General features: G+C 41.1%; 1 protein-coding gene across 1 annotated transcript in view; it reads right to left on the bottom strand.

Moving 5' to 3' along the window:
* Positions 1-22,907, bottom strand: part of nlgn1 (neuroligin 1) — a 261,390-nt gene that overhangs the window by 94,665 nt on the left and 143,818 nt on the right. The window lies entirely within an intron of this gene.

Genomic DNA, 22,907 nt, shown 5'->3' on the forward strand with positions numbered 1-22,907 from the left:
GTTGTCTTCAGGCCCATCCCTGAGAGCAAACATGTGTGAAAGCTACACGTGTGTGTGCATGCATGTACATGGAAGAGACAACATACAAGAGGAAACCAAGAACCAGGAGTCAAAGACAGCCAGAAGCTTCAATAATACCAGCTACGGCCAGTCATAGCTGGTATTTGTGGTAAATATTAAAAATAACTGCAGGAAAAAGGAAATGTGTATATTTATATAAATCACTGAAAAAGTGTAGCACAGAACTGGTTTAAAAACCAACGTAGCTCACTGATAAGTGTTTGTGCATATGTTAAAATGTCAATGGTAGATGGTAGATCACTCTAGAAACAGTTTATAACAGATCCTGACTGGGTTAATCAGAAATAAACAGGGTGAAGAAACAAATCTGTGTTAGAAAAAACACACTATGTGTACCATGTACCTCTGGAAATACACTGAACCACTGACTCAAAGAACGTTTTCCTCCTCTTTTGACCTTTCACCTCTTCCCTGGATGTCACCAAACCGTCATTAGCTGATTAATGTCTGCCTGCTGCGAGAGTTAATTGACATAATCTATTCTCCATTAGGGCTGCCCCACTGTCGACAGAGTCAATGTGTTCCTTCACCCCTCATTTCACCCAAGGTGGTCTTGCCCTTCATCCTGGGCTAATGACGGGTTGAACCAAGTCAAGGTCCTCGCAGGGGTGACAATGGGAATTATGGGTTAAGTTTCACCATTGTTGGCGGTATCAGCAGTGATGGGATTCAAGTCACTTACAAGGTACGCTGCTTGTACTGCTCAAGTAATACTTGGCCAAACTATCTGGACAATGTCAATAGAATATAAGATTTGATCAGTCAAGAGTTCCATTGGATGAGTCTCCAAATGCCCTTGTGGAAAAAGAGGGTCATATAATTGTATTCTTGATAATTGCAGTACATATATATGTGAGAAAAGAGAAGAGGCACTCTTGTGGAAAATTTTAGAATCTTAGCAAGGACGTGATCTGTAGTTAGAACCCAAACGTCACACTCTTTGAGACTGTAATCTTTGTCAGACCACCAATTGTTTATATATATATATATTTTTTTTTTTTTGTTTGTTTGTTTTAAGTGCCTTTTCTCTCAAATCTACACCATTAAATTTAACTGCACTTTTCATGTTTCTCTTTATCTTCAGACAATCGAAGAGTGCAACTTAAAGGAAATCCTACTTCTTTTTATAATATTAAGACTACCTAGTAGAAGAATGTTCACTACAAAGGAGAGTCAAATGAGTCAACATCGCACTGCCGTGAAGTCAAGAAAACCAAACAAGAAAACCAAATGCTCTTGGTTTATATTTAGCACAGAGTTTGTGAGAGGAACAGATCTGGAGAGAAAGTAAAATGAAGTTGAGGAGGGTGGACAAGATTGATTTTTCTTACATTTTCCACTGAGAAACTTCTGAATTTGTCATAGCGAGGTCGAAAAAAGCATGTCAAAAACACAAACCGGCTCCCTTCGCCGTTTCTTAGCAACAGCCTTCACCCGAGGTGAGGATGACGAGCTGTGGAGATGGAGTGATAGAGTTAACAGGGGAACGCAGGAGAAAAGAAGAGAGGGAGACAGATAGAGGATTGTGTATTGTCCAGAGCCATCGTGTGAAGCTGTGTGCTTATTGATTTTAGCCGATACAATCGCTTAATCCTTCACTTTTTTACACAACCCACCCACCGTCAGCATTATCTGAACGCTCAGAGGAAACATTTGAAAATCACCACCTCTCTGTAAACACTAACATTCCAATGTTAGCTTTATAGTTCATTCGCCACACCTACACTGATCAATATGGTCATATTGCAACAGGTAGCAAGCACGTAGTGCAAAATGAAACGGGTCAGAAGATCATCACCCAACTTAAAACAGGGAGGTATTATAATAAAATAAATAAATATATATATATATATATATGCTAAGGGATGGGACGCACCCAAAATGGTTGACTGAAGGCAGGACAGTCCTGATCATGAAAGACCCACAGAAGGAATCTACCCCATCCAACTACTGGCCAATAACCTGTCTCAGTACAACATGGAAGCTCCTGTCAGGCATCATGGTGGCTAAGATGAGTAGGCACATGAATCAATATATGAGAGGGGCACAGAAAGGAGTTGGTAGTAACACCAGGGGAGCCAAGCACCAGCTACTGGTGGACAGAGCAGTACACAGAGACTGTAAGAATAGGCAGACCAACTTGTGCACCGCCTGGATTGACTACCAGAAAGCCTACGACTCAATGCCACACGCGTGGATACTGGAATGTCTGGAACTGTATAAGATCAACAGGACACTAAGAGCCTTCATCAAGAACTCAATGGGGAAGTGGAAGACAACCTTGGAGACTAACTCCAAGCCAATTGCCCATGTTAACATCAAGGCATATACCAAGGGGATGCACTATCACCACTGCTGTTCTGCATAGCCCTGAACCCCCTCAGTCACATCATCACAAAGAGTGGCTACGGATACCAATTCCGAAATGGGACAACAATCAGCCATCTCCTCTACATGGATGACATCAAGCTGTATGCCAGGAATGAGCGAGAAATTGACTCTGATCCACACCACCAGGATCTACAGCGACGACATAGGGATGTCATTCGGATTAGACAAATGTGGCCGGATGGTATCAAGAAGAGGCAAGATGATCAGAACTGAAGGGGTCAACCTACCAGGGGGCAGGATAGAAGACATCAAGGACAGCTACAAATACCTTGGAATCCCACAGGCTAATGGAAACCACGAGGAGGCCGCAAGGAAGTCATCCACAGCCAAATACCTCCAGAGAGTAAGGCAAGTCCTGAGAAGTCAGCTGAATGGCAAGAACAAGGTCCGAGCCATCAACATGTATGCACTGCCAGTCATCAGATACCCCGCTGGGATCATAAGCTGGCCAAAGGAGGAGATAGAAGCCACAGACATCAAGACGAGAAAGCTCCTCACCATGCATGGAGGGTTTCACCCCAAGGCCAGCATCCTGAGGCTGTACACTAAGCGGAAAGAGGGAGGCTGAGGACTAGTGAGCATCAGGGCCACTGTCCAGGATGAGACATCAAAAATCCAAGAGTACATCAGGAAGATGGCCCCAATAGATGAACTGCTCAGTGAATGCCTTAGACAGCAGAAACCTGAGGAGGAAGAGGAGGAGGAGGAGGAGGACACAACATGGAAGGACAAGCCCCTACACGGCATGTACCACCATCAGATAGAGGAAGTGGTTGATATTAATAAGACCTACCAATGGCTGAATAAAGCTGGACTGACAGACAGCACAGAGGCACTGATCATGGCAGCACAACAACAGGCCCTAAGTACAAGGGCAATAGAGGCCAATATCTACCACAGTAGATCTGACCCGAGGTGCAGGCTATGTAAAGAAGCCCCAGAGTCAGTCCAGCATGTGGTATCAGGATGTAAGATGCTCGCCAGCTCAGCATACATGGAGAGGCACAACCAAGTAGCTGTGATAGTGTACAGGAACATCTGTACCCAGTATGGACTAGAAGTACCCAAATCCCAATGGCACATACCACCGAAGGTGGTTGAGAATGACAAGGCTAAGATCCTGTGGGACTTCAGCTTCCAGACCGACAAACAGCTACTGGCTAACAAACCGGACATAGTGGTGATGGACAAAGAGCAGAAGAGAGCAGTGGTGATAGATGTGGCGATTCCAGCTGACGCCAACATCAAGAAGAAGGAACATGAAAAGATTGAGAAGTACCAAGGGTTGAAAGAACAGCTGGAACAGATGTGGAAGGTTAAGGTTAATGTGGTCCCCGTGGTAGTAGGAGCACTCGGGGCAGTGACCCCCAAACTGGAAGAGTGGCTCCAGCAGATTCCTGGAACAACATCTGAAGCCTCAGTCCAGAAGAGCGCAGTCCTAGGAACAGCTAAGATACTGACAGAACCCTCAGACTCCCAGGCCTCTGGTAGAGGACCCGAGCTTGAGGATGACACACACAGATACCACCCCGCAAGGGTGAGAGGGACATTTTATATATATTCCACAATAATATCAGACTTCATACCCAACATGAAAAGAAATGTATTGGTATTCTAAACCAAGTGCACCCAATGTAGTCAAAATTCAACGTGGTGACGTAACGACTTTGTGTTGGCCAATCATGGATGGCGCTGCCATGGCGCTGCCATGCGGATGCAAAGCCATAGATGAATGCTAGAAGGCTAACTGGTTCTGTTATTGACTACATGAACACAACTGTATGGAGTTACTCAGTGGATGGAGTTGGTGACTGTGAGAATTTTCAAGTGAGCTTTTGGTACAACTTTTGCTTTTTCCTCTAGCAACAGCAGATGGAAAGTTTTAAATATAGATTAAAATTCTGTCTATTCCTTGAGGCATCTATATAGTGTTTTGGTGTATTATTCCTTTTTTGAGGCAACAAAACACACACAGGGGAACGAGACACAAGATTTGAAAAATAAATACATTGGAAACAGTAATTACTTTGAGGGACAAAGGCAGTTAGAAAACAAAGGATGGAAAGACTAGTCAGTGTTCATTCTTCTTACATCCTCCAAGATCATAAGGACTAAATAGCACTTCATTTTAAAAAAAAAAGTATGATGATGTACTCTATTTCTTTTATTTAAAAATGCAAGCATTAAATGAGAAGAGAAAAGCTAATCAATACTTATTAATATCTTGTAGATAATGAAGGTACCAGTTAATTGTTGTGTTCTAACTCCTGGACTGATGGCCCTGTGAACCAATATATCAGAATAAATAGAGAGGAAACACAGTTCAGGCCTTCAGATGTCCCAGTTATGAAACACTGATGGTTTAATTATCTTAGAGAAACCCACTCGAATGATAAAGAATGCAAAACAAAACACTTTCTCTATTTTTTCTCATTAGGAAATAAGTTTAATCAGCAAAGCAGAGTTAGTAAGTGGAGTTAAAATGAGTGACAGTCCAAAATATTCTTCACGTCTGTCGGAGGGAGGAAATTAACTTTGTGCACACCATGGAAGGGAGTTCTAAGGAGAACGCTGTTGTTCATTGTGCAGATTATAAAGCCCACTGAGAGATTTTGATTTGTGATTTTTGGACTATATAAATAAAACTGTCTTGACTTCCAGGATACTGGCATAAAATATCAGATGCACCAGTCTATTCTGCTTCCTCTGCCCGGAACCTTGTGCAATTTAATTTAAAACTGCAAACTGCCTTGTGAATTTAAATAATTGCTGCAGAAGCAATGGGCTGTTTCCTGGCTGAGGGTATTTGGTCTGTATTACAATTTGGATCCTCATTCATTTATTCTTGGATTGATTTATATTGGCCTGCTTTATTCCCCCAGTAATTGCATACCGGTCTAGTTTATCTAAAGAACGTCCCTCCAGGAGGCTTGTAGAATGTGATCATATGTGCAACCTTACTTTATTTTGGTTCTTTTGTGAGATATGTAACTTCCTTTGAAACAAGTGAACCTTTTCTTTCTTGATTGCTGACAAGAACTCAAAATGAATGTAAAATACCAACACAGGAAGAGGAAGGGAAATCACTTTGGTTAAGGCTAGGGAAAGATCTTGTGTTACCGCACAATTCACTAGTGAAATTGGAGAAAAACGTATATCCAGCCAGAGGTAACACACTTACACTTCATCACATGATAAAGTCAGTGTTTGTGGCAGCTTCATTCAGCTTCATCAGTCTGTTGGCCATTACTGGTTTGACTGGTTTAGGGGTTAAGGGAGCTGTGACCTAAATAAAAGGTGGGGGACTAACAACAAAAAGGTCAGCCAGACTGACTCTTCACTCGCCCCCCGAGGCAAACTGAATTCATCTGATGCTTTTAAGGGATGGGGAATGCACTCTATATACACACACTTTTCAACCTTCAACAAAAGTATATAAATATACACTCTTGCCTCCTTTTTGTCTCTTCTCATCTTTGACAGTGACTCTAGTGGGTGAAATAAGAAGGCAGCCTCTTTGGGCCACTGATGGCAGCTAAAGATAGAAGTTTGGCTTGTTTCAGAGATCTACTGCCTGATCTGAGCCTGAATCATAGGAGAGATTATAAAAGCAATGATTTGCTCAATCTCCTTCACTGTGGCCGTATTTATATCGCTCTAACGCTCACTTTTCCTCCATATCTACTTTTAGTCCTCACGCTCCATTCATAAAGATGTGATGTTTCCCTCTTTCAGTTTCCTCACTCATGTCTCTCCTCTCCATTAGTGAGCGTCATCACAACACCAACCGAACGTCTCATGTATTACCTTCATATTCAAGGGGACATGTGGTATTGTGTTGGCTGGATTCCTCATTAGCAAGCCCTTCTTCAATCTTTTTTTTGCATCTCACCTTTCACGGTCTCCCTACCAACCAGCTCCCATTCAGTCAGAGCTCTTTGATTCTTCATGTCACTATGGATGAGCAGTGTGTCCATGAACCGTGACATGCTATATTCTATCCGTTAGACAGAATATATTTTTGTGTTTCTCCACTTCTGCGTAAAGATGAGACCCAGAAAATCAACACTAGGTCACAATATCAAGACATTGGAACAATCATTCCACTTCACTTCACACTCTTATTACAATGACCCAATATTTCATGTTCTTAATACCGTTGGTGGAAGCTCCCAGAGAGACGCCACACAAACACGGGGAGAGCATTCACCATTGCTCAAGCTGTGAGGCGACGAGATTGACCACAGCACCAGTTCACGCAAATGAAAGGAAATTACAGCGAGTCAGAAGAGCACACAGCAGTCTGACCGCTTCTTCACTGACTCCCACCGGACATTACATTTCATTCTAAGATTGATGATCACATATAGGAACCAGTATCGGACTTGCAGCAGAGTACATTACTGATCCATCAACACCACATGTCCCCAGTTACAAACTGATACTGTCAGTCAAAGCCAGTCGGACTGGAAGCGCTTTTAAAAATGAAAGAACCTCCACAAGGTCATCAGAACGGCAAAGTCCAGGATCTCTGAAGGCCCTCTGAATTATTTTATTTTAAGCTTTGCTGGGTTTATGAGCTGACTTCATATTTATTTGTTAGTTACATCTTGATATCTATTTTAGTAAGGCTCCAAGCACGATTAAAATACAGGAACCTTTGAATACTTCAGAGAACTTAAATATTCTACGGGTCATTTTTATACGTTATCCAAAGCACAATGAAACAGAATGATTGTAGCAGCTATTTTAAAGTGGCTTCTTTTCCACTAAGTGGAAGGTGGTAGACTCAGAGCACATGAGTCAATTCAGCACTGTCAGCTTTTATATGCAAACCAGTGTAAAATGTTAGTCATCAAAGCCTGTTGAATATTCAGAGACATGATTTATTTCTTATAGTTTACTTCCTTTAATTTGGTTCCTAAAACTTGACTGTTTTCATTAGTTTTTGTTTATTAAGTCTTAAAATAGTGAGATACAAATGAAGCATATTTTCATCAACATCACTGAATGTCCTCTAAATGTGATGTCTGAATGCTGAATGGCAGCTCCATACAGTGTGGACGGGATGAAATGTCTCATAATGGAATCATGGCTCTGCATGAATTACGGTGGTTGATGAGAAGCTTACTTTAGAATTCCAAACATCAAAAAAATATGCTTTAATTAAAGAAAAAAAAAAAGCAGGGACCACAGAACTGTGGCTGGGCTGTCTCATTATTAGTTTGAGCCGACGGCGCTGGAAAATATGACAAGTAATCTGAAGTGAAGCGTTAACCTGCACGTCTGTCAGCCTGTCAGCCGCACGATGAGATGGGAAGTGACTTTGTTATCATGACAATTGTTCTCGTTTCACCAAACCACAAGTCAGTATATGATGATTTTCTGTAAAATGTGCACGAGTGAATGCTGCCCATGCATGGATCTCACACAGAGGAGCTAACAAGGTGAATCCAAGATAGAAAAGACTGAAACAGTCCAATCAAATTATAGATGTCATAAATAAAACCTTCATCTTTTGTCTGGCTGACCTGTCAGCCAGCCAGCCAGCCAGCCAGCCAGCCAGCCATCCATCCATCCATCCATCCATCCATCCATCCATCCATCCATCCATCCATCCATCCATCCATCCATCCATCCATTCAAACGTACACTAAACTGATGTCCAATATAAAAATAATACAACCACAGTGCAATGGCGTTGCACCCAGAGTGTCCCCTGCCTCATGCCCCCAGTCAGCTGGGATAGGCTCCAGCACCCCGATAACCGCGACAGAAAATGAATAAATACATTAAATTGATATTATATAATGAAAATGTGGATGAATTAAAAAGAGAACCACAAACTTTAGAATGGAAACCATAAGTTTAGTTTATTTCAATAAAAAAATTTAAATAAATTCTGAGGCTGAGTATTTTGTTTTGATCTGAAGCTGACAGAAACCAAACTCTTAGAGTGAGTACACACATTTGGAGTTCATCACGACAATTGTATTATAATACAATTGTATTACTTTATATATATATATATATATATATATATACACAGTATATAAATGATAGCAGCAACTCCAGGTCTCCGTGGAGATTGGAACCATTAGAGTAGAGTAACTTTCTGAGGTAGGAGGTGTTTTTCAAACTTTTGATCATATCAAAAAACAGATAATGTCGTTTAATAATCAATGCATTTTCAGATTTTTGTTCTTGCGAGTTGACCCAGCCTAGGGAATACTAAACCCAACAGTGTGTGTTCTGGAGGGCAGATGGGCACGACATGTGATTCTGATATGTTGATATGTGTTCCACATTTCCTGTATGAAACTATCCAGGAGCTCAGGTTCCAGTAGAAAAGCCTCCATTAGAAGAACGCCACAAAGACAACACAAAGCAAGCTGTTCTTTTTAAACAACGGTCACAAAGGCATTTTTACAACAATATACTGATCGTTTAGCACATTTACTACACATGACTGGACTCATTTTTCTCCTCTGTGATTTAAACACTCAGCTTGACACTTTGCTTCTTCCATCAGCCTCATTTTGCAGAATGTGCAGCAAGCACATCTGGGTTTCTATCAGGAGGAGAGGCAAGCAGCTGTCGATGAATTATTTGGTCTTATTAGCTGTGTAATCAAGACAAAATAGGATAACAACAAGCCAACAACAGCACTGGCTTTCAATCCACTTGGCATTTCAGCACTGGAGCGATTTCATAAAAAAGATACCTTCTCTCTGGACCATTACCAACTAATGACTTTATGGCTTTTGAAAAAATCAACTGATTAGTTGTCTTTTGTCGTACTTTATCGATCGCTGCCATCCAAGTGTCACACTGTTCATTAGAGGGGAAATATCCGTCACCTCTGCTTCCAGATGGCATCCTAAGACCAGATCTCTCCGTCTTACATGTCAAACGCTGCATCATTCTGATGAGTAAACAGCAAATCATGTGAACAACATTAATGATGAACGTCATTAACCATTATGGATTCATCCATTCTGTAAATATCAGAGAGGTGACTTACTTCTATTTATTTAAATCAAAGTTCCTAGATGATTATATCCAATTTGTCACCAATGGGGACAATGTTAACTGTGACATAATCATGACAAAACTCACATGCAGAAACAGTAAAATTAGCTTTTAATGGCTGATTGCAGGTCAATGGTCAAGTTACTCAGTGGTATATACAATATAACTAATCATATATTCTGCAGCAGTGGTTAAGGCCCTTCTTCTGGTACTGGGGCCAGTCCTTCCCCAACATCTAGGTGACATTGGGGAAAGACCTGTACACCGTGAATACCAGTCTATTTCTTAACTGCTGGTTACTTTGACCCTGAAATTAGCATTTCAAGGTTCATCTGTGTGTAATCTAAAGCCTTTGTGCAAAATGGTTCCAAGTCTGTCTGGCTAAACCGCTTCAGAGGCAGGAGGCGGTCCAATATTTTACTGCAGCGCCGTAACAGAAGGCAGGTGGAACTGATTGAAAAGAAATTACCAAAGAGGAGAAAGAGGGAAAAAATGAAGCACACAGCGTCGGCTCAGGGCTGAGGACAGCGGAGAGCAGCGAATACAGGTGATCGAATCTCAACACAAAATAAATCTCTGTCATCAAGCACCTCATCTCTTTCTTCGTCTGAGCGGCCCCCTTTTCTCTGTATAACCAGATCAAACCTGCAGTGAAGCACTGACTCAGACATCACTCTGGAGCCACATGCAGATGCAAACAACCATCACCCCGTCTGAATCCAGGAATAGAAGCCACGGCCGCCTCCACAGCAAGGACACAATGACTGGAGGAGCGGGATTCAAACTGCCAACCCTACAATTGTTGGACCACCTGCTCCCCTACCTGGGCCACCCCCGCCCCTTAATGTCAGGAATGGTGGCTTATTCACCTCCACACTGTGTGAACAATGATCACAGGGCAAGCTTGTTTAAGACTGTAAAATAAATATCTTAAAATATCTACGTTGAACCTCTGGTGGACACACCGCCTGCCGACGGAACCTTAGGGATGGGCGGAGAGTGGACTGGGTGGTATTTGATGGTTGGATGGATGGATGGATGGATGGATGGATGGATGGATGGATGGATGGATGGATGGATGGGTAATGGTTATGCATGTATTAACTGAGAACTGGGATATGTTCTCAACACAATGTTCTGGGTGAATTAAGGATAAAAAACAACTGGATTAATACTGCACGTATGTTTTTCATCAAAGATCAGACTATACACAAAATACACGCATATATATGTGTGTGTGTGTGTGTGTGTGTGTGTGTGTGTGTGTGTGTGTGTGTGTGTGTGTGTGTGTGTGTGTGTGTGTGTGTGTGTGTGTGTGTGTGTGTGTGTGTGTGTGTGTGAATGTATACATATACCCAAAACATGCTTCTTCCGATCTAACATTACATGTGTCTGGATACTGTAGTTTTATACCAGTCATCATCATCAAATACCCTTCTAAATATCACCTTTCCCACAGATTTAATGCTGGATTAAAATACTACCACAGCTGAGATCATGCATATGCACACTGAGGCGGGGGCAGAGCGGCTGCCTGGACGTTTCACTTCTTGCGGTTTGCTCTGACAGCCATCTTAATGAGATAATGAGGGAAGGAGGCTGAGTCAGGAGCCATCCTCCTCCCACTCCATCTCTAGTTTGCCACAGACAGACAACGAAATCGACCTCCAACGCCACACAATGTCAGAAAAAACACAAAAGAGGAAACCAGAGAAGGAAATGGAAATGAATGGAACAGGAGGGGAGGGGGGCAGGAATGACAGGAGGCAGAAGAGAAGTGAGGCAGGACGTAATGAAGGAAGAAAACATGGAGTCGCTGTGACCTGGTCTAAAAATGAGGGCGACAGACAGAGGGCAGGAAAGGTTCCCATACATGACAGAATAAGAGATTGCAAACAGACAGGTGGGTAATGAAGACAATAGAGAATGGGCAGGGTTTATTATACTCAGTCTCTGCTTTGCCCCTTGCAGGAGGGGCAGTTCTGATTGCAGGCCAGCTGGTTTCCTGCCAGGTGAGAATGAGCAGCAAATGTGTCCAAGCCAACGAAACCGATCCACTAGAAAACAAGCTGTTGTAACGGAGGCAGCTCCATTCCCGTTTAGCAGGTCACTGCTTGTTCAACGCTCAGCCAATGTCCTGTCAGCCAATCCGAGCGGCTGAGAGCAGAATTAGCTTATCGGCTACAAGCTAATTCGACAAAGAGAGCGGGGAAATGACAATCCAAGATAAAACGGCCTTCGAATTGGACAAAAAAGGTGCAATTAATTTGTGTGTGTGTACTGTTGCATACCCCTGACTGACAAGAACACGGTTACATACGGATCACTCTAAATATCACTCTGGATTGTTTAAACTCTGTGACAAAATATTTATAACTGAACACGGAATCACCCACAGAGGGCCCTCTGCGTCTTTTTACCGCATCTCTAACTGAACACTCTTCATCTCTCTTTCCCTAAAACCAACCCCCCCCCACCCCACAACACGACCTCGTCCTCTTCTGTGCTAAAATGTTTCTACTGTAATCCTGCCCCCCCACCCCACCCCCCGAGGTTCATCTTTTCAGTAGCTTCATGTGGAGCGATCCACTCCATTTGAGGACTCATTGTTGTTTTAGGGCACTCAGAACTGTACATGGACAATCACACACACACACACACACACACACACACACACACACACACACACACACACACACACACATTCATGATGTACACACATATAAACAAGCGCAGACACTCAGAGAGTGGAGGCCAGATGGCACATCTGTGACCAACTGCCATCTCATACAGACCAGGTGTTGAGGTACTGTGTGTGTGTGTGTGTGTGTGTGTGTGTGTGTGTGTGTGTGTGTGTGTGTGTGTGTGTGTGTGTGTGTGTGTGTGTGTGTGTGTGTGTGTGTGTGTGTGTCGGTGTTTTCACACAATGAACAGCACTAAAAGCCCTTTTACTGGATTGGAAAGCCATTCTCAGATTAGAGACTGACTTTTTGTGTACACTTTGTTCAGAACGGATTACGGTCTCCTCGTCTCCCACTGTCTGCTGAGACTGTGTAGCGTTAGCTGTTAGATATGTGACAAAGACAAACGTACATGAGCTGACACCAGTGACTCCATCCTGACAGCGCACCAAACATTATCTAACATCACCAGATCAGTCGACCAAGAAGAACCAGTCTGTGTTGTTTTGCTCGGAGTTCATGGCATCATTTCTAATCCATCTATTTTCAACAACTACAACAAGAAGCATTTCTTTACTTAAACAGAATTATCTACAACAAAACAACCATCCAAAAAGAGGCACATCACTTTGAAAGAACTACAATTAAATGTCAAATTTCTAATATATATATATATATATAATATATATATATAATTTCTAATAAACAGACAATTTACCAAAATGCCTCAAAATTACACCATAAACATGCACAGAATTCTGTACATGAAACATAAGAACTTGATGATTTAGCAGCAAATGAAGTTTTTTTTTTTCTTTCCCAGGAAAATGACCAGTTTCACAAAGCGGCATCACATTCCCAAAAAAAGCAATTTGAGAAATTATTTATTAAAATTTGTTCTTGGAAGAATTCTCAGACATGAATAATTGAGGATTTCATGCGTGTCCCCATGGCAACACTTTTTTTTTTTTTTTTGTCCATCTCACAACTCTGGTGTAACAACTTCAGAATCCATCCTCTGATACCGTGATCTTACTCTGTGCAGTACATTTAGTGATAATGGCTCCGTGTGAACATGGATGAGATTCTTTCTGTGTGATCGTTTCAATCTTCTACCCAAATGTCCCTCTCTTGCATTCCTGTGGGTTTTTGATGAATGAATGAATGAATGAATGGATGAATGAATGGATGAATGAATGAATGAATGAATGAATGAATGAATGAATGAATGAATGAATATTATTTATGTTTCATGATACACATTTTAATCTACTTTAGTAGCTACAGCACAATCTTCTGATTAGTGTATTATAGAGGCTTAAATTTGAATAAAGTCTCTTTTGGATGCCAGAAGAAAAACACATTTTAATCACTCTTCTTCTATTTGAAAAGGTTTTCCAGCTTCGTGAAAGAAAATTTTTGATTTCACACCATTAAATTTGTGATTTGATAGAAAACACTTTGCACATTTTACCTCTTCCTTTTACTACAGTTGGACATTCTCTTCAGCTTCAATGCAGTGAGACACACACACACACACACACACACACACACACACACACACACACACACACACACACACACACACACACACACACACACACTGTCCTGGAGCTGCATCTCCTGTCAGGTTTCCTGGATGTGATGGTGAAACTGATGGTGATTTATCTCCAGCAGAGAACGGTTCCCTGAGATGGATGCACCACACACACTGTTTTAATATATCAAACACATACCACACACACATGAACACACACAGCTGCAATACATCACAAACACACAGATGCACGCACAGTTTTAATTCATCATAGCTGACTGACCCACATATTGCTTCTAAAAGAGCAGGCAGAGGATGAGGAAGAAGGGAAGGACACACAAACGGGAGTACGTGAAGAGCTGGGGGGCGAGGGGAGCAGAGCTCAGAATAATGGATTGACAGAAGGGGCCTCAAAATGATGGGAGCTGTTTTTTATTGTGAAATAAAATTTTAGTCAATAAAATAGCAGATAAGACAAAAAAATACAGATTAAATGAGCACGTTTCTGTTCACTGCTCTGTATAATCCCCTCATCCTGCTGGGATTAAATACGACAGGTAAGAAAACAGTTTCATTTTATTTTAATTCACACGGAGGAATAATCCGTCCTTCATCGTGAACTTTGTCAGTCATGGTTTCTTTCATTTCCTGACTTCATTTAAGTGATCTTAAAGGGAACATAAAAATAAACACCACAGGTACTTCAATTTATAATTATCTGTTCTGCTTTGGAGGAATTATCAAATTATAAAACTATCAGCTTCGTATGTCATTACATCTGCTTTTAGATGAAATGCTATACGTGATGAGATGAATTTGTGGTGAAACAGACATAACTTTTTATTCCACATGCGCACTGATGCTAACTGGTTTCTCACCAGCCGTGTGTCGGCCTTGTTTGCCTTAATACCAAACTAAAAATGTAATAAACTGTTATTCCTGCATCATTACAAGACTCTATTCAGGAAGCCGGTACCAAACAATGAGATAAACTTTTTTGATGAATAATGTATTTCCATAGAAAAGCAACCATAGCAACGCTGCTCCCCACTGCTATTAACTGTTTTTTCATCTCTAATGATCTGCAAGAAGCGACTCCTTCCCTCTGCCTCTCTCTTTCTTTTGCTGCCCCCCCCCCCTTCATTGGGTGCTCAGATTACATCTGTGCTTTCATTACACAGCTCTATTTTCAATGTCTGAGCTGAAATTGTGTCTTGCTGCTTGCCGTCATTTGGTTTTATTACTGAAGCAGCCAGAGAGTCAACAGGCTGTGCGGTCTGATCGTCTGCTCGGGGGCTTGTCAGGCTGTCATGTCTCCAAAGCACCGGGAATTATTGGCACTTTTTAAACACATTAATAAATATCTAAACATTCCAGTTTGGGATTAACGCCGACCACTAGTTTGCAGTGATCATACTGTTTTAGGATTATATGTCCATTCTGTGAACTGTCTTAGTCGTTGACTTGTTCCTGCATCTTATTATTTGGTGCTTATTAGTGTCTATTTTTGATTTCTTTCTCAGGTACAGTAATTCATTGGTGACCTACTGAGACATGCAAACCCAACATCCCACTGCCATTCAGTGAGATTTACACAATCCCAAATAAAACAGTCAAACATCTGTTTGGGCAAGTCCCTCTGGACCTCATCCAGATGTGAGATAGTCTGAAATAAACTGGGCAGTCTCTAACAAGCCCACTAGGAGTTGGATGTATCTCACACACAGGACTGCCATCCTGGTGACCCAGAAGAAAGTGAATCTTTTATTGAATAAAAAATAAATAAATTTATATATATATATTTTTTTTTTTTTATTTTTTTTTTTTTACCTACAGCTTTACCAACATGGCAGTTCAAGTTGAGACCATGTCAAAGATTTTTTAGTGTGTTGGTATGTTATTTCTATTTGTGTGTCTTCAGTGGCTGTGAACCAAAGGGCAGAGGACACAGTCAAGCATCTTTCACTGTATTGAATGGACATCCAATCTGGATGCACACACACACACACACACACACACACACACACACACACACACACACACACACACACACACACACACACACACACACACACACACACACACACACACACACACACACACACACGTTCTAGCCACTGCCTTTGTGAAGCATAATGTGAGTAGATAGTGTGGATTAACATAATGTCCTGCTCTGCTCTCTGCACGGGTGGTTACACCAACTAAAGTTAACAGTTAGACTTTCTGGCCAACTACCGTTTATTTGGCCACTGTAGTTACCATGGTGACAACGACTTTGTTCAGACTAAATAAATCTGTGAGGTGGATGTAAAGGACCTTGTTCCCACATGGTTCCACCTCTCGTAGCTTCCAGCTGGAGCTCTTCACATGCCCGTCTACAATAAAGGAATGTTCTGTCACTATTCAAGGTGAGACGTTCAGTTTATCCAGCTGCTCCCCAACAAATACCCCAGTTAGAAAATTGACATTTTAGTATATTTGTCTTCTGTTCCTCCTTCTTTGCCATCAAAATGACTGAATGACATTGTCAGGATGATCATCGGAAACAAAACCTACTCGTCAAACGTCTGCTTCCTTCCTGCTTCATGTTTCTGCCGGCAGTGGATTTCAACATTAAGATTCAGGATTTGTACAAAAACGATAGTATCATGTGATCACACGCAGTGATGTGGGAGACTACATTTAAATATTAATGCTGCCATTTAATGGATTCCTTTTACTTATTCCAGCTACACGTTTAGAGCAGAAAGAGACAGAAAAGAAAAAGAGAAGTGCACCCCCCTTTAGCAGCGTCTTGTCACATGTTGTCATTTCTTATCTTACAATTGATTAAAATGATTGATGTTGAAAATGATTGATTAAAAAAGCAGCCTCCCGTTACATTCCGTGTCTGGAATGAGTTTACTTGCTGATCATTTGCTTTCATCCTCTTCATCGCCCCCCGCCCTCTGTCTATGGTCATCATCTCATCTTGCTTTGGCATTCTAAATGCCTCCAAGCAGGGGGGGGGGGCACTTTATATTTGACCCCAGCCTAAATGCATCACAAAGTGCATTGAAACATGAAATATACGCACCCACGCACACAACCACTCACCCAGGGTTATCACACAGCAAATTTGGACCAATCAGCACGAGAGCTTTCAGCAATATGCAGATAAAGCCAGTGGTGTCTCTGATATGAGACACACAGCACAAACAAATCAATTATTTTTATCTCAATTCTTTCCTGCACTGTTTTTGTGTTTAATGTGTGAACAATAATTGGGTGTTGTACATATTCACCCTACGCTGGCCTTTGCATTCAGAGTACATCAGTGTTCTCTGGAGCGGGTTTACATCCAGGTACGTGTGTGTTCTTCTGAGTGTGGTTTGAGGGAAAATGTCATCATCTAATGGAATTGAGCTCCGTGAGGAAACACGGCTAATTGGGTGAGTTTTGCTCCCAGTGTTTTGGCCTCACTCTCCTCTCTATGGGTTCTGTGATAAAAACAGATGAATATAAATAGGTTATAGTGTGTCTGTGACACATGGAGTGTCAAGAAAACAAGATGGGGAAAAGTCTAATACGAGACACATGCTACACAGAAACTACACAGAAAAAATACAAAGCTTTGTTCTACAATCAAATGTCTGGTTGGATAGTTAATGAGACGTCTTTACAAAGTAGAAAAGCATTCATTACAACAAATACTAATCTGTCTTACTCTGAACAAACTACAAGAAACAAGAGGACATGGTCTGATGACAAACTAGTGACTACAGTAAGTCATAACTAGGGGACATGAAGGACACACACAGAAGCAAGTTAAAAATATAATGTTGATCCTCTTAATTTGGATAATTAGCTAAATCAGCTACACCACATATAAGTCACTTTAGAGAAAAACTTATTTATATCAAGTATTTGTGGATTTATTTATTTTGTGCTTAAAAATTAAAGGAAATAAATGAAAAAAAAATTATAAGGCATTAAATTGTTCAGGTTTAAGGTTAGGTCAGGTTCAGGTTTATCTTAATTATTTCCATCTCCCTTAACAATCCCTTTCCTGAACCATTCTGCACCCATCCATCAAGTTTTAATGAAAGCCATCACACACACACACACACACACACACACACACACACACACACACACACACACACACACACACACACACACACACACACACACACACACACACACACACACATAAATATTGCTAGCAACAAACAAAACAAACAAACAAACAAACAACAAAACATGGACAGAGGGAGACATACCCTCCTTAGCAGCCTTATATAAACCAATAACGTCTACATGGACGTTACACTCTCTTGCCACTGTTTCAAAGAACACAACAACAGGCTTTGGCATCAGGCAAGGTGGATGTTTCCATCAACATTCGTTTTTCAGATGTGAACGCACACAACACAGAAACACAGACAGAAACAGACAGCAAACACATGTGCTGTGATGCAGTGGAAAATAGCCGTCCCCTCCCTGACCCAATGAGAGCATTGCTTCACATACATGCAGATGGACACTTGAAGCTCCTGCCTGATTCTGCTTGAGAGTGCTCCACTTTCCCACAGTGCTTCTGACTTTTAGCAGTAATGAAAATGAGTCAGAAATAGCTGGCCTACTTTTGCTTTAAACCCACTAATGACATGAAAAAAAAAAAACCCTCAGCATTTCTCCTGTGCTTCAGGGAGGTAGACGAGTCACAGACTGTAGGTAAAACTCTGGGTCAAGTGGTGCTTCATAGTGGGAACAGTGACATGCGATACATACAGTATGTGAATGTACATGAATTATATTAACCATCAGAAAGTTACTCACTGCTAATGTCATGACTCCTGTCAACACTTATTTTTACTTTCAAATCTATTAATGTTGAGTGTTTTCCTGCAATAATATTTCCTGTCATTTCAGAGCCTTCTCCACCCCCCTGCACTCAGTCAGCTCATCCCCTTCACCTCCAACCCCCCAATCACCTGTAACTCATCCCTCCATCAATCTCCATCCTACATACACTCTGCTCAGTCCTCAGTGTCCATCCTACCCTTCAGCATTCCCATTTCCTGCCTCAACACCTTGTAGTAATTTTGCCTGATCTCTGGTCCCTGCTTGTTGCCTGCTCCTCGACAGATTTGTTTGCCTCTTTTGACATGGTGTTCTGCTTTTGGGTTCAATCTGTCAGTTTTGTCAGATGCATGACAACTCAAAAATTACAATTTTTTTTTATTTTTAGTGTTGCTAGTTCATAGAAGTGTATCATCAGCAAACATGCAATGAAAATTTATGTTTTTTTGGTCTTTCTTTTATAACATCCAAAGTAAATTTAATTAAAACTAAGGTAGACTAGACCTACTAGTAGAAACTAGTGCATGGCTTAATATTGTGTGTAGTTCATTTTGGATGACTACCGGATGACATGAATCTAAATTGATTCATATGTCCAGTCATATTTCTATAAAAATAAGTTATCTCACTGTAAGATTTAATTTTTTTGTTTTTTTTATAGTTACAGCCACTCAGTCGTATTTTACACCTTGGCTTTTTCTTGTAAGAAATTACGTTGGACATAGTTAAAGAAACCGATGCTTACTGAGTGAGAAGTGAAATGCATGGGTCCCAGGGCCTCAGCTTAAAGAGTCTTTACATTTCTTGACAGGAAGTCAATTGAAGAACAAAGAAATGCAACAAGACAACAAATAACTGATACAGATCCAGTCATCCTGTATTTGTTCTGTCCAGGTATCTTGTTCCAGGCTTGTCTCATCCCCAATATCAGATACTACCCTTTTGGCACACATCTCTCACTGACTCATTCAGACCAACAAAGTAATCTTGTGCATCAGGAAGAGAGTCACCAGGCCTTAGTGTACCTCAAATGGAAACACATCCGTATCAGTTTGAAACAATCACACCAAAGGCACAATGAACCAAACCGAAACAGTCCCAAAAGAGGGTTGAAGACTGGTTGACAAGTGGGTGACAAACACTAGTTGTACACATGTTACTGCTGTTAACCTTATTTATCCATCCATCCATTTTTTTGTAGACGAGACAATCCCAATTGGGTTGCCTACAGCCTCTTATCCGCCTTGCTCATCACGGATCCGCTGGAGTCTATCTCAGCTGGCTATGGGCGAAGGACGGCCCCTGGAGTTACCCAATGCAGGGTTTGAAACAAACACAGGCTATGTATCATCTCGATAAACAGTTCTTGTCAGTCTGGATGTGAAATACTACGGTGTGATAAAAAGTGTTGATCTATGATCTATAAGGCTGTGTAAGGCATCACATATCTTTGCTCACCTGGACATTGTTTTGGTCAAACTGTAGTCAACAGTCATGCACTGACTGATGCTGTTCCCTTTGTGGAAAGACAGTGGGATTTATTAGAAAACTCTTTCTTGTTTCTGTCACAGTAAGGGAAACCATGCCAGTGTTTACTGTCTGTGTCAAACATGAAGGCCGTGTTTGAACAGGAGCAAACACCCCTACACACCCACCAAACAAAGGACTGAGTCTGAAGCTTGGAATCACAGGTACAATCTTGATGAATCTAAGAATTTCAACCACCTGGTTCTGAAACTTCCAACAAGATGTACACATCTCTTCTCTTTGTTTTTAACAGCATTATTAAGGTCAGAAGTTTTTCAGAGATCCATTCAACTGATTATCTCCAGTCTTCTTTCCAATGGCTGAACTGGGCAGATGAAAACAAACGCTGACTTAGCCAGAGTTTGCAGGACAGTACCATCTATGAAACAGTGGCTCTATCCTTTGTGAGAATGCTCTAGCAGTTGTGATGAGTTGAATCACACATGCTCTTCAGTCACATTGAAGCGTTGGAGTCTGACTTGAATGTCTCTGGAGTGTATCAACAAAATCACTGCCATGTTTTTCTTGTTCCACAGTGTAAGAATGTTTACTCATGTACTGGATGGTTTGTTAAGATTTTTTTTCCCAATGTGTATATCTTTAATTCATATTCTTCCGCATTTTTGTAAATGCAAAGCAGAAGCCGTGCCGCGGCTGTGTAACAACACATCTGTTTTATCCTGAATAATAATTTTGTATCTGTCTGATGAATACTTGGGATTATCTTCATTAGACATATCGTGATACTGAATTTGTTATAGAAATGCTCAATTATGATGTGTTTCATTTTCATTCTTCTCATGAAATGTATTCAGAGCTGTTGCAATTGGCTGTGTTCTTTGCTTTTGTATAAAAAAAAATGTCTCTTCAATTTCTTACATAGAAATGATTATGGATTTTATGTTATTATGCATTCTGTAGTTAATCTTAACATCTCCATGTTGTCTCTTTTAAAGGACACATAGTGTCACTGTGTGCCTCAATCTGAGATGCTGTTACTTTGTCCGGAGGACACGGGATACTATTGAACCCACACTACTTTGAATTCTTCTGGGTACTGGTGGTTTTAAGAGGCTCTCACAACTTTCCCTGAAGTTGTTCCCCTGCCATTATCATTGTGCCCTGAGGCCAGGTAGACTCGCACTGCAAGCCCTTCACTCTCAGTGATCTCTGAAGGCATTAGAATGCATCGACACGCCTTGGCTATGGTAATCAGCCAATTTGGATTAAATTAGCACAGCGAAAGGCAAGTGAAACATTGTTTCAGCACAGCATGACCGGACAAATACAATCAGCTGCATATTATGTGTGCTGTGGACACACAAACACACACTTGTTACCACGTTCTCTTACAGTAATTGGGGAACCTTGGCAGCCTCATCTACACTTGGTTTGTAACGACTTGCCCAAAGGTCTGCAGTGTCTATCATGAAAGAAAAATCAGAAAGTGTTGTGTGTGTAAGGTGTGTGTCTGTGTGTGTGTGTGTGTGTGTGTGTGTGTGTGTGTGTGTGTGTGTGTGTGTGTGTGTGTGTGTGTAGAGATCAAGCATGTGTTTGCGAGTGTGTGCATTCTGAGGGTTAAAACGACAAACTGCAGCTGAATTATCTGTATGGTGTTACAGCAGCTCACCTAGCCCTGTTGAGCCAAAGTCCCTCTCCAAACACCAGTTGAATTATTCTCTTTGAGCCTCCTTACGCTGTTCTCCTCCATTTCTTCTGTTTACTCCTGTTCACTTCTCCTTCCTCCCCTCCTCCTTTTCCTCCTCCCTCCCCTCAGGACCCCTGGAACGAAGATTTTGTTTCTCCCTTTTTTTTTTCTTTTTTTTTTTCAGAAATAGGAAATTTTTTATCTGCGAGAAGCTGCAGCCTTGAGATGCTCTTCCTTCAGGCTGGGATGGATTTATGATGTGCTGTCATCTTGCAGAGGGAGGAGAGAGAGAATGAGGAGGCATACTAAACATGTTGTACTCCATAATTTCAGAGGAGAGAAGGAAATATTGAACACAATGTGGACATTTTATCATGATATTTTGTGAAGAAAATCTTAAACGAAAACATACTCATGCAAAGAGTTGAGCCAATAGCAGCATGGTCAAATAGTTGGGTTTTTTTTTCAGCATTAAAAGCAGAAATATGAAATTAATGTCAAAAGAGACAAAACAATGCTGCTACCAAAAGAGGCCAATTGTAACCTGGTAATGGATAGTGGATATCCTCATTCTTCAATCTGTTTGGGTCTCTTACTTTCATTTTTCCCCTAGCATGTAGCTCTTCCTAACCCCCCAATCACAAAAGAGGATGGGTGTTAATAATCAACTCAAACACTTCAATCTGTCTGTGGGAGGGTGTTTGCTCTAATCCCTCTCACTCGTTCTATTTCCACTCACTCTCTCCTGTTTTAACCTGATTAGTTGACTACATGTTCACTTCCTTGTCGTATGGATGGCGCCATCTACAATTTGAGGATGGCAGGAGTACAAAAACATTTTTTGAGCACCACAATGGAAATACTTGAATTCACACAATACCAAAAAATATACCGTCCATTTAAAAACTAAAATGAAAAATTTTATCGTAACTTAAGAACATTTTACTTTAAGGGTTGATAAAAATCTACTGATTCCTGAACTGTATGGAAGATGTTTTTGAACAAAAAAAAAAAAAAATTAAAAAGACAAAAAATATCCAATACCATCCAATATCTATTCATACCTCTTATCACACACTTTTTTATAAAAAAATCAGTCTCTATTGTATTGATGCTATCAACTCAATTCCCAGCTCTTTCCCTCTACAGTCAACCACTGATTGGT

The sequence above is a fragment of the Antennarius striatus genome, chromosome 7 (genome assembly GCF_040054535.1).
Source record: "Antennarius striatus isolate MH-2024 chromosome 7, ASM4005453v1, whole genome shotgun sequence".
NCBI lineage: Eukaryota > Metazoa > Chordata > Actinopteri > Lophiiformes > Antennariidae > Antennarius > Antennarius striatus.